The sequence below is a fragment of the Hyperolius riggenbachi genome, chromosome 12 (genome assembly GCF_040937935.1).
Source record: "Hyperolius riggenbachi isolate aHypRig1 chromosome 12, aHypRig1.pri, whole genome shotgun sequence".
NCBI lineage: Eukaryota > Metazoa > Chordata > Amphibia > Anura > Hyperoliidae > Hyperolius > Hyperolius riggenbachi.
In genome coordinates this window covers 233,650,089-233,659,627 of record NC_090657.1, presented here as the reverse complement: position 1 = coordinate 233,659,627, position 9,539 = coordinate 233,650,089, and the positions used below count along the sequence as shown (strand labels likewise).

Sequence of the window (9,539 nt, the reverse complement as noted above, 5' to 3'; positions counted from 1 at the left end):
CCCGGAAGTAGTAAAAGCCCCATGCTTTCAGAGATGTTCGCCAGCGAACGGTTCGGGAACCGTTCGCTACATCTCTAATTACAAGCCCATAATTTCATAAATAACATTAATCTACCCTTTTGACATACATATTAAAAAAATGAAATCCCTAAGGTAACTATTTATGTATCTTTTTATGTATGTCATTTTTTATTGTATGCTTATCACTTATTTAGGTAACTATAGGAGAGGGTGGGAGTTAATTTTTAATGTAAGTGTGGGTCTTTTTATTAAAATGAATGTAGGCGTAATTTTACTAATTGGCCACAAGATGTCCTCGTGCATTTTTCCCTATTAGCGTACTATAAGTACGATAAACAGGAAGTAATGCGTGGATGTTACTTTGGAAGTTACAAATGATGGCGGTATCTCATTGATGCCAGCGATCACTCACACAGGGGACTTAGATTAAGGAATGGGAACTGCGTTCTTCCAATTCATCATCTCCCCTCTAACGGGCAGCGGCGAGTACAGCAGCGGGAGTTAGCGCAGGAGCGAGTGTCTGCCATCCGCAGCCATTGACGATTATCTACGTCGCTGGGCAGGAACTGAAGTCCTGCGAGACGTAGATATACTGTATCGAACCACAGAAGTGGTTAAGATCTATAGAACATCCGCATCCAATTTTGACTGGCCAATGACTTGCCTAATTTACCTCTTCCATATAGTAGGAGGGCCAACAGATTGGGAATAGTACGAAAGGATTGTGTAGGTAATAATAAGCTACATAGAGGTGGTACAATTGGCCAATCGTTGACCACTCAAAATTGTATGTGGGTATTTTTCCTTTTTATCATAATTGTCCTGTAATGCGGCTGGTCATGGAGCTGAGCTAACCCCCAATGCAGAGCCAGATTTACCATAAGGCACTGTAGGCACATGCCTACAGGCACCTGATGATGGAAAAGGGTCTCACTCCCCTCCCCGAGCGCCTCCCTGTCTTCTTCCCAAACGGGGTGTAAACTTAATACTGAGGGTACTTCTAGCTACCTAATACTAAGGGGCACTTGTAGCTTTCCTATGATGGGTAAGGGAATTAACCATATAACGACCAGCTAACGCCGATAGGCGGCAGCTGGTCGTTTGTGGATTTCCATCGTTCCATGTCAGTTCATGGAGGGTGTCTGCGTGAACAGCCTGCGAGCCTCCGATCGCGGCTCGCAGGCGAAATGTACACACGCGGGGAAGAAATCCTGTGTTTACATCCATACGGTGCTGCGCAGCAGCAGCGCCGTAAAGGAGATCGGCGATCCCCGGCCTCTGATTGGCCGGGGATCGCCAGCATCTGATAGGCTGAAGCATATCAGAGGCGGCACAGGACGGCTATCCGGATAGCCGTCCTGTGCCGCTCATAGTAAGAAGGAGAGAGAGGGAGGAATAGCTCTGCAGAGGGGGGCTTTGAGGAGCCCCACTGCTCGGCCACACAGAGCGGCAGTGATCAGACCCCCCAGCAGGACATCCAACTAGTGGGGAAAAAAGGGGGGAAGTCTGATCGCCCTGCCTCAATCATGATCTGTGCAGCGGGCTGGAAAGCCCACGCAGCACAGATCTGGGAAAGCAGCCCCGGTCCTTAAGTGGGTAAGGGAGAAGTGACAGCACACTTGCAGTGCGGTTCGGCGGGGGTTTGTAGGTTCATAGAGGGCGGAGTCTAGGGTGTCAGGACATCTGTGCCTATTGGCTCCTGTGATGTAAATCTGGACCTGCCCCAGTGAACAGGGTTCGGGCATATTTCTGATTATCGGCTGATTTAGCAGTTTAGCGGTTATAGTGACATTGATGAGGGTAGCCCCACCCTCCCCTGCAAGGAAGGGATTTTCCGCTTTATTGGCGAAGGTGTAAACTCCCTCTAAATCTCCCTCTCTGGCTGGGAATTGCCCGTTTTTTTCACGGCTCACTGACAACATAAAATAGACCTTTAATTTCATAACCACAGGAGCAGATTAAACTGAGATAACATGAATTAAGTGATAAGAGCTCTTGCACAACTTTCCCCATAGGATGCCCCCTCCCCCCATGCTCTTCATTAATAGAGATGGCCCAGCTTTGGAGAAGCACATGATCAGTTTGATCAGCTGATAGATTTGTAAGCCTCTGATTTGCTGTGATGACTTCCTGGTTTAACACATGATCATGAAAAGCAAATCAGAGTCTTACAAATCTATCAGCTGATCAAACTGATCATGTGCTTCTCCATGAGTTCTCCAAGGCTGGGCCATCTCTATTCATTAACCATTTCAGTGCTGGACATGGACACCCTCACACAAGCCTCAATGATGCAGTGATTATGCATAGCTTCTCTGGAAGCCTCATTCACATGGATGTTTATCCAGCGATTTCCTGTTTACTATATACAGGAAACCACCTGCTATACGTACCCCATAAAAATGGTGATGAATATGGTCATGACTCTCATTCATGAGGGCAATTTGGGAATGCACGTTTTTTCACTACTTAAAATACTGCATCAAACTCGCCATACCAACTTCTCGGCAGAGGCAGCTCTGACCGGTCAGCTCCACCAAGAACCTTCTAACCTGCGTACGAGGGGAAGGCAGGGTAATTTTAAAGAGGAGCTGTAATCAGGCATTGAACTTCATCCCAATCAGTAGCTGATACCCCCTTTCCCATAAGAAAGATTTTTAATTTTTTGTACAAAAAAAAAACCCCATCCTGAGCCTGCACATGTTCCAGTTGATCCAGGGAAAGACGAAAAACCTTACAAGGCCTGGGCCAATTAGCCTTAAAAGGGAAAAATTCCATTCAGATGGCAGTTAGATAAAATCCCTGGATCAACTCCCCAAGGAATGACATAGTATTTATAGCCGTGGATGCCCTCCAATGCAAGGAAAGCATCCAAGCCCTCTTTAAATGCAGATATAGAGTTTGCCAATAACTACTTCCTGAGGTAAATTATTCCAGATTTTGACCACTCTCACTGTGAAGGACCCCTTTCTAAATAGATGGCAAAAACTTTTCCTCCATACGCAGATCGTGTCCCCTTGTCCGCAGGGCTGGATTTCTGGGAAGGCCAGGAAGGCCACGGCCTAAGGAGATAAAATCAGATAAGATAAGAAGTGCGGCATGACTTGGAGAGAGAAGAGGTCATATGTCAAGGTAAATCATCTCTTCTGGTCCTGCAGCGCAGCCAGCCAGCGCCGTGCTCTGCACTAATAGCTGAATTCCAGAGTTCTCCAAATCCTGCTTCTCTCTCTCACTTCCTGATGTGTTATAACAATCAGGATCAATCATAACTGTCACTTGATAATCCATTCCTCTGTATGATGGACATACATATGATGTGAGCAATACCAGAGATTTACATTACAAAGCAGATAGAACTAAGTTTTGCTGAGTTTTAATGCAGGCAATCACAAACATCAGTGAGCTCTGCTAGTTTCTTCACCTCTTTTACAGCTTTTACACTGACCCCAGCAGTCGTTAATTACTTTATCTAACCCTAATGTAAGACTCGAGGCAGCTGCGGCGAACAGCATCGCCGCCGCAGCTGCCTCCATACGGCCATCCACCCGTCCGGGGTCTAGGACGCCGAGGACGGAACTTTCGTTCGGGCAGGGGGTCGCTTTAGCGCGCGGGCGCGCGCATAGACGGAACCTTTATGCGGGGAGGAAGCCCGTCAGCTGACCTGCTGGAAAATTGAGGCCTGCTCATTGAGGTAGGGATGTTTTTTTAAGATACTATCATAGAGATATTACTTTTCTTGTCGTACTGTGTACCCCCCCCCCCTCCCTGGGCGCCTCCATGTCCTAAACCACTACCTCTTTCAAGTGTTTGGGGGATCTCACCCCTGTGCGGTGTATCTTTTCCAAGGAGCAGCGACCACCCCATATCTTCACAACGCCAAGTGAGGACGGTACTTCCTCAATGCTGTTTTGAATGGTTGCTTCTTACGCAACCAAGCTTTGTGAGTATATTGTTCTACCTTTCACGTTAAGTTTCTGGAAACCAACGGTAATACACCAGATCGGGCTCCTGGTGTCCCCTTGTCTTCCCTTTTTCTCTTCTCTACAAGCTTAGAGGACCAGAGGGTTTCCTAGGAGGATCGAAGGTTTCGGGTGGAATGGTATCTGGAGTTTAATAAGGAAATGTAAGGAGGTGACAACTTATATAGAGCAACTTATAGAGAGTGTAGATTGGATCCTTTGGGTAATAGGTGGCCAATGGAGAAAATAGCAGAGAGGGGCTGTGTCAGAGGAGTGGGAGGAGAAGTGGATGAGGCGGGCAGCAAAGTTCATCAGGGACTGGTCAACAGACAGCTACCCTGAGCCTATCATCTGCAGACCAGACCTGGGCCCCCGTAACACAGTATCTGTAGAAACAATAACTGGTCAGTTCTGTTTCACTCAACAAACTTCGGCCAACAGCGTGCCGATAAATGGAGAGCTTCCATTTGCCTCGTTACCCTGACTCTCGGCTTACAAGAATGTCTTCTGGTATGTCAGGTCTTCTGTTGAGGAAAGATCTTTTGTTCTGGTTAGGGAAGATTTTTCTGCGCGATGGATGGTCAGCTGATAGAAGCGTCACGCTCTTGGGTTCCTTCATAGTAAGTGCCGCAAACATCAGGAACACGACCGCCAAGAAACAGCCATGACGGCCAAGCCGACACCTCGCTGCAGACTCAGCACCGGGGATGTCCCCATCGAACGGAAAAAATTACTAACCTCAAAGTACGCAGAAGCAACCAGAGCCCTGGTCAGAGCCAGACTCATCTCTGGAAAACACTGGAAACATCTGGACATTTAAAATTAGGAACGAAAACATTCCATGACTCGGGACTAAGAAAAAAAAAAAAGAAAAAGACGACCTGAAAACAAGCCTGAAGGCGACGGAGAGCTCTGAGTTCAGCGTGTCTCCTCTCTGGGCTTCCAGCTTGTGTTTGGGTAATTAGAGAGGACTTGATGGATTAGGGCTACCGAGAGCGCTGCAAGCTGCAACTGGCTGAGCGCTTCTGGGATCTCAGGCTGTTGAGAATGGTTGGAGTGCCAACGTGAACCTGCAGAGACCAAACACTGCTTAACAATTCTGCATACATGTAAATAATATGTGTTTGCGGCTGTTGTCGTCTTAATGATCGGTGCTAAGCAGAGACCTCACTACTGCAAGATTATTATTACTACATTTATAGTCAAGTGCCAAAATGTAACTCAGTGCTGTACAAAACACACTGGGAGGCAAATTATTTTATTGTTACTGCACAGTTATATAGTTTAGGCCTGCATACATAACAGGTACACACAATAAAAAAAGACCCTCTTACACAAGGTTTACAATCTAAGAGGTTAGGGAACACAGGATACAGTAGGAGGGAAGAGGACCTCTCCCATCAGGCTTACAATCTAAGAGATGAGGGAAAACAGGATACAGTAGGAGGGAAGAGGACCTGTCCCATCAGGCTTACATTCTAAGAGGTGAGGGGACACAGGATACAGTAGGAGGGAAGAGGACCTGTCCCATCAGGCTTACAAGCTAAGAGGTGAGGGAATACAGGATACAGTAGGAGGGATGAGGACCTGTTCCATCAGGCTTAAAATATAAGAAATATGAGGGAACGCTGGATGCAGTAGGAGGGAAGAGGACCTGTCCCATTAGGCTTACAATCTAAGAGAGATGAGGAATCGCTGGATGCAGTAGGGGGGAAGAGGACCTGTCCCATCAGGCTTACATTCTAAGAGGTTAGGGAGCACAGGATACAGTAGGAGGAAAGAGGACCTCTCCCATCAGGCTTACAAGCTAAGACGTGAGGGAACACAGGATACAGTAGGAGGGGAAGAGGACCTGTCCCATCAGGCTTACAAGCTAAGAGGTGAGGGAACACAGGATACAGTAGGAGGGAAGAGGACCTGTCCCATCAGGCTTACAAGCTAAGAGGTGAGGGAATACAGGATACAGTAGGAGGGATGAGGACCTGTTCCATCAGGCTTAAAATATAAGAAATATGAGGGAATGCTGGATGCAGTAGGAGGGAAGAGGACCTGTCCCATTAGGCTTACAATCTAAGAGAGATGAGGAATCGCTGGATGCAGTAGGGGGGAAGAGGACCTGTCCCATCAGGCTTACATTCTAAGAGGTTAGGGAGCACAGGATACAGTAGGAGGAAAGAGGACCTCTCCCATCAGGCTTACAAGCTAAGACGTGAGGGAACACAGGATACAGTAGGAGGGGAAGAGGACCTGTCCCATCAGGCTTACAAGCTAAGAGGTGAGGGGACACAGGATACAGTAGGAGGAAGAGGACCTGTCCCATCAGGCTTAAAATCTAAGAGGTGAGGGAACACAGGATACAGGAGGAGGGAAGAGGACCTGTCCCATCAGGCTTACAAGCTAAGAGGTGGGAGCACAGGATACAGTAGGAGGGAAGAGGACCTGTCCCATTAAGCTTACAATCTAAGAGAGATGAGGGAACACTGGATGTAGTAGGAGGGAAGAGGTCCTGTCCCATAAGGCTTACAATCTAAGAGAGATGAGGGAACACTGGATGCAGTAGGGGGGAAGAGGACCTGTCCCATCAGGCTTACAATCTAAGAGAGATGAGGGAACACTGGATGCAGTAGGAGGGAAGAGGACCTGTCCCATCAGGCTTAAAATCTAAGAGGTGAGAGAACGCAGGATACAGTAGTAGGGGATTAGGACCCGGATCCATCAGACTCTGTCAGTAGCGTCTTGGTGGGATGCAGCCAGGCCAGTGTGTGCTTGACTCCCATTTGTGGCTACCTTTTTGGTAGTGGTATAATGTGCGTGCAAACATGTATCCCGTGAGCTGGCCTCTGTGGACTTGCACGAGGAATTGGCATGCAGACAAATGTAGGTGCAGAGACACTCGTGTCACAGGTGAGGTGCACACCAGACTATGATATAAACGGCTCCTCCTGGCAACCAAGCAGGGCTTAATTCACCAAATCGGTTTGACTTTCCTGTGTTGGTGCTTCTTACCAGCGATGACCATCTTGCATTCCTGTTACTGTCCTCGTTTCTATTTCTGCCTGAAATTTCAGCTGAATACTTGCCTAACATCTACTGGTGCAAGGTGGTAAGCCACATACATTACTGATATCAGAAAGCTATAGTTTACCTGATCTATCTACTATTGTATAGTGTATGGGCAGTATCGGGCAGTTAGGGGTTATCTCTGCTCCCTCAGACAGACAGCTCCTTACACACCTGTACATGTATGCCCACCGAATAACCAAATCGTGCAGCACATCAGGGATTACTATGTGTAGCCAATCAGCTGATGGTGGAAGGGGAAGTGAAGTTCTTACACCCTCTAGATATTTATTTTTTGCTTCCTGATTTGAAGTTCCTCTTAAAGTTGTCAGAAAGGGAACTGAGGAGGAACGTTGAGCAGCACAGTCTTGTTGTGCTCCGGTCACAGTCGTGCAGAGATGTTTTATTGACACACATGTTGTTTTTTGACCTGGCACCACCCAGACTTGGCAGCCGCACAGTCGTGCATGAGAGATGATAGTGCTGCCGTACAAAGGGAATATTTCATAAGAAGGAGCCGCACCTAATATCTGAGCACCAAGCGCTCTGATTTCCATAATGGCAAGCTAATTGTTAGAGCAGCAGCCTGGGAGAGGCGAGTACTGCTGTACTGTCTGCGCAGGAAGGGGCCTGAGATCTCCCCAACTCACCTGACAGCAGGTAGGTGGCACCGAACACCCCTTCTGGGCAATAGCACACACTGCTCTGTATCGTGTAACCCCCGCTGCTATGATATATGTATAGCACAGTGCTGTATGGAGGGCACAGAGTGCCACAATAACACATCTCCAAACTTCTGAGAAATTTTCTAAAACTTTTGGGAAAAAATGTAAGTGCTCCCCCCAGCATGCCCCAATCTGTGCAGATTATTAAGTATTCCGAACTAAAATTCAGATTTTGATGCTTTCCATTGATCTAGATTCTTGCCTAGGACAGAAGTGAAAGCACTAAGGGAGCCTGGAGCAGTTCTAACCTCCCTCCCTCCCCTGATGCGGGGTCCCAGGGACAGTTTTGAGTAAAATGAGGTCTTGGTCAAAAATCAATGCCCCTTATATTTCAATACTGTACTGACAGCAAACTTGTAACTTCTACAGTTCATGACTGGTGCGGCCCCTAAGTAGCTTGGGGCCCTGGACAATTGCCCAGTGTAATCCTATGGAAGCACCATCCCTGGTCCCCCTTGTAGAGTGGTTGCTGCGGCTGCATTTGTTATAGGTGGGGGGAGTCATGGTGCCACACTATTAAAGGGGGGTTCAGGGTGGCCACTCTTGTTATAGGACCTTCAGCAGATGAGCGCACTAGCTGGCAGGGATGGGGTAAGGGTCACCAGTAGGAGGGGGCAGGGTGTGTGACTGTAGGGGGCCCCATCAGAGTTACCCACTGTGAGGCTCCAAGATTTGTAGTCTAGAATGATCTCCATTGCTTAAAATAATATTAACAGAAAAACACACTGCTTTTAAAAACTTTTTGACAAGGTTGGTACCCAAACCCTAGAAAGCACACATGGAAGTCTGCTACATTAAGTGTTAAGCCACTTTTAAGCCCCCCTTAAAAGTGGCGCAACACTTAAGGTAGCAGACTTCTATGTCTGCTTTCTAGGGTTTGGGTACCAACCTTGTCAAATGCTTTTAAAAACTGTCAGACTTTGATTAGCACGTTTTATTTGCTCGAATCTGTGAATCAAAAGAGGGGGGCTTCTAAGGTGTGTGGGGGAGGGACAAAGAGAAAGAGGAACAGTTGCAAGCTATGCCCCAAACAGCTCAAAGCCTAGCCCAAATCAGAAACCCTTTGCAACTAGCAAACGCTGTGAGAGTTTTCTCCTCACAAAGAGAATTCCACACACACACCTTTTGTTTGCTCCTCTAAATCTGTTTTCAGAAGAAAGTGACTGTTTAAGCTGTGGGCAAGCTGAGCTTAGGCCAGGGCACCACAAGGCATGTTCCCCTAGCTGTCACATTCTAATGTAAACAATTATAATTTAGAGAAGTGCAGAGCAGGTGTGAACTTTTACAGCCAGGATTTAGGAAATGTTTTGTATGCATTTCCACAGGAATATTAAGAAAAAATGGAAAAAAAAGCATTATTTCTCAGTTTTCAGGCATTATAGCTTTGAAATAATCCATGCTACCATAATTAAAACCTATGTATTTTATTTGCCCATTTGTCCCGGTTATTACACCATTTAAATTATGTCCCTATCACAATGTATGGCGCCAATATTTGATTTGGAAATAAAGGTGCATTTATTCAGTTTTGTGTCCATCACTATTTACAAGCTTATAATTTAAAAAATGTTCATAATATACCATCTTCACATACATATTAAGTTCAGACCCTTAGGTAACTATTTATGTTTGTTTTTTTTTATTGTAATTTTTTTTTTCATGAAAAAATTGATTTGGGTTTTTTTTGGTGTCGTAGGTAAACAGTTAATTTTAAATGTAATAATGTGTGTTTATTTCATAAAAAAATTATGTAGATGTAGTTTTACTATTTGGC

General features: G+C 46.3%; 1 protein-coding gene across 5 annotated transcripts in view; it reads left to right on the top strand.

Moving 5' to 3' along the window:
• KCNJ16 (potassium inwardly rectifying channel subfamily J member 16) overlaps positions 1 to 9,539 on the top strand; it is a 64,855-nt gene that overhangs the window by 40,265 nt on the left and 15,051 nt on the right. Inside the window, exon 1 of one of the 5 annotated variants that reach the window (XM_068262459.1) lies at positions 7,392 to 7,700. The exons of the other annotated variants lie outside the window; for them this stretch is intronic. The gene's annotated coding sequence lies outside the window, so the exon portion shown is untranslated. Of the gene's footprint in view, positions 1 to 7,391; positions 7,701 to 9,539 lie in introns of those variants that run through there. 5 annotated transcript variants of the gene reach the window in all.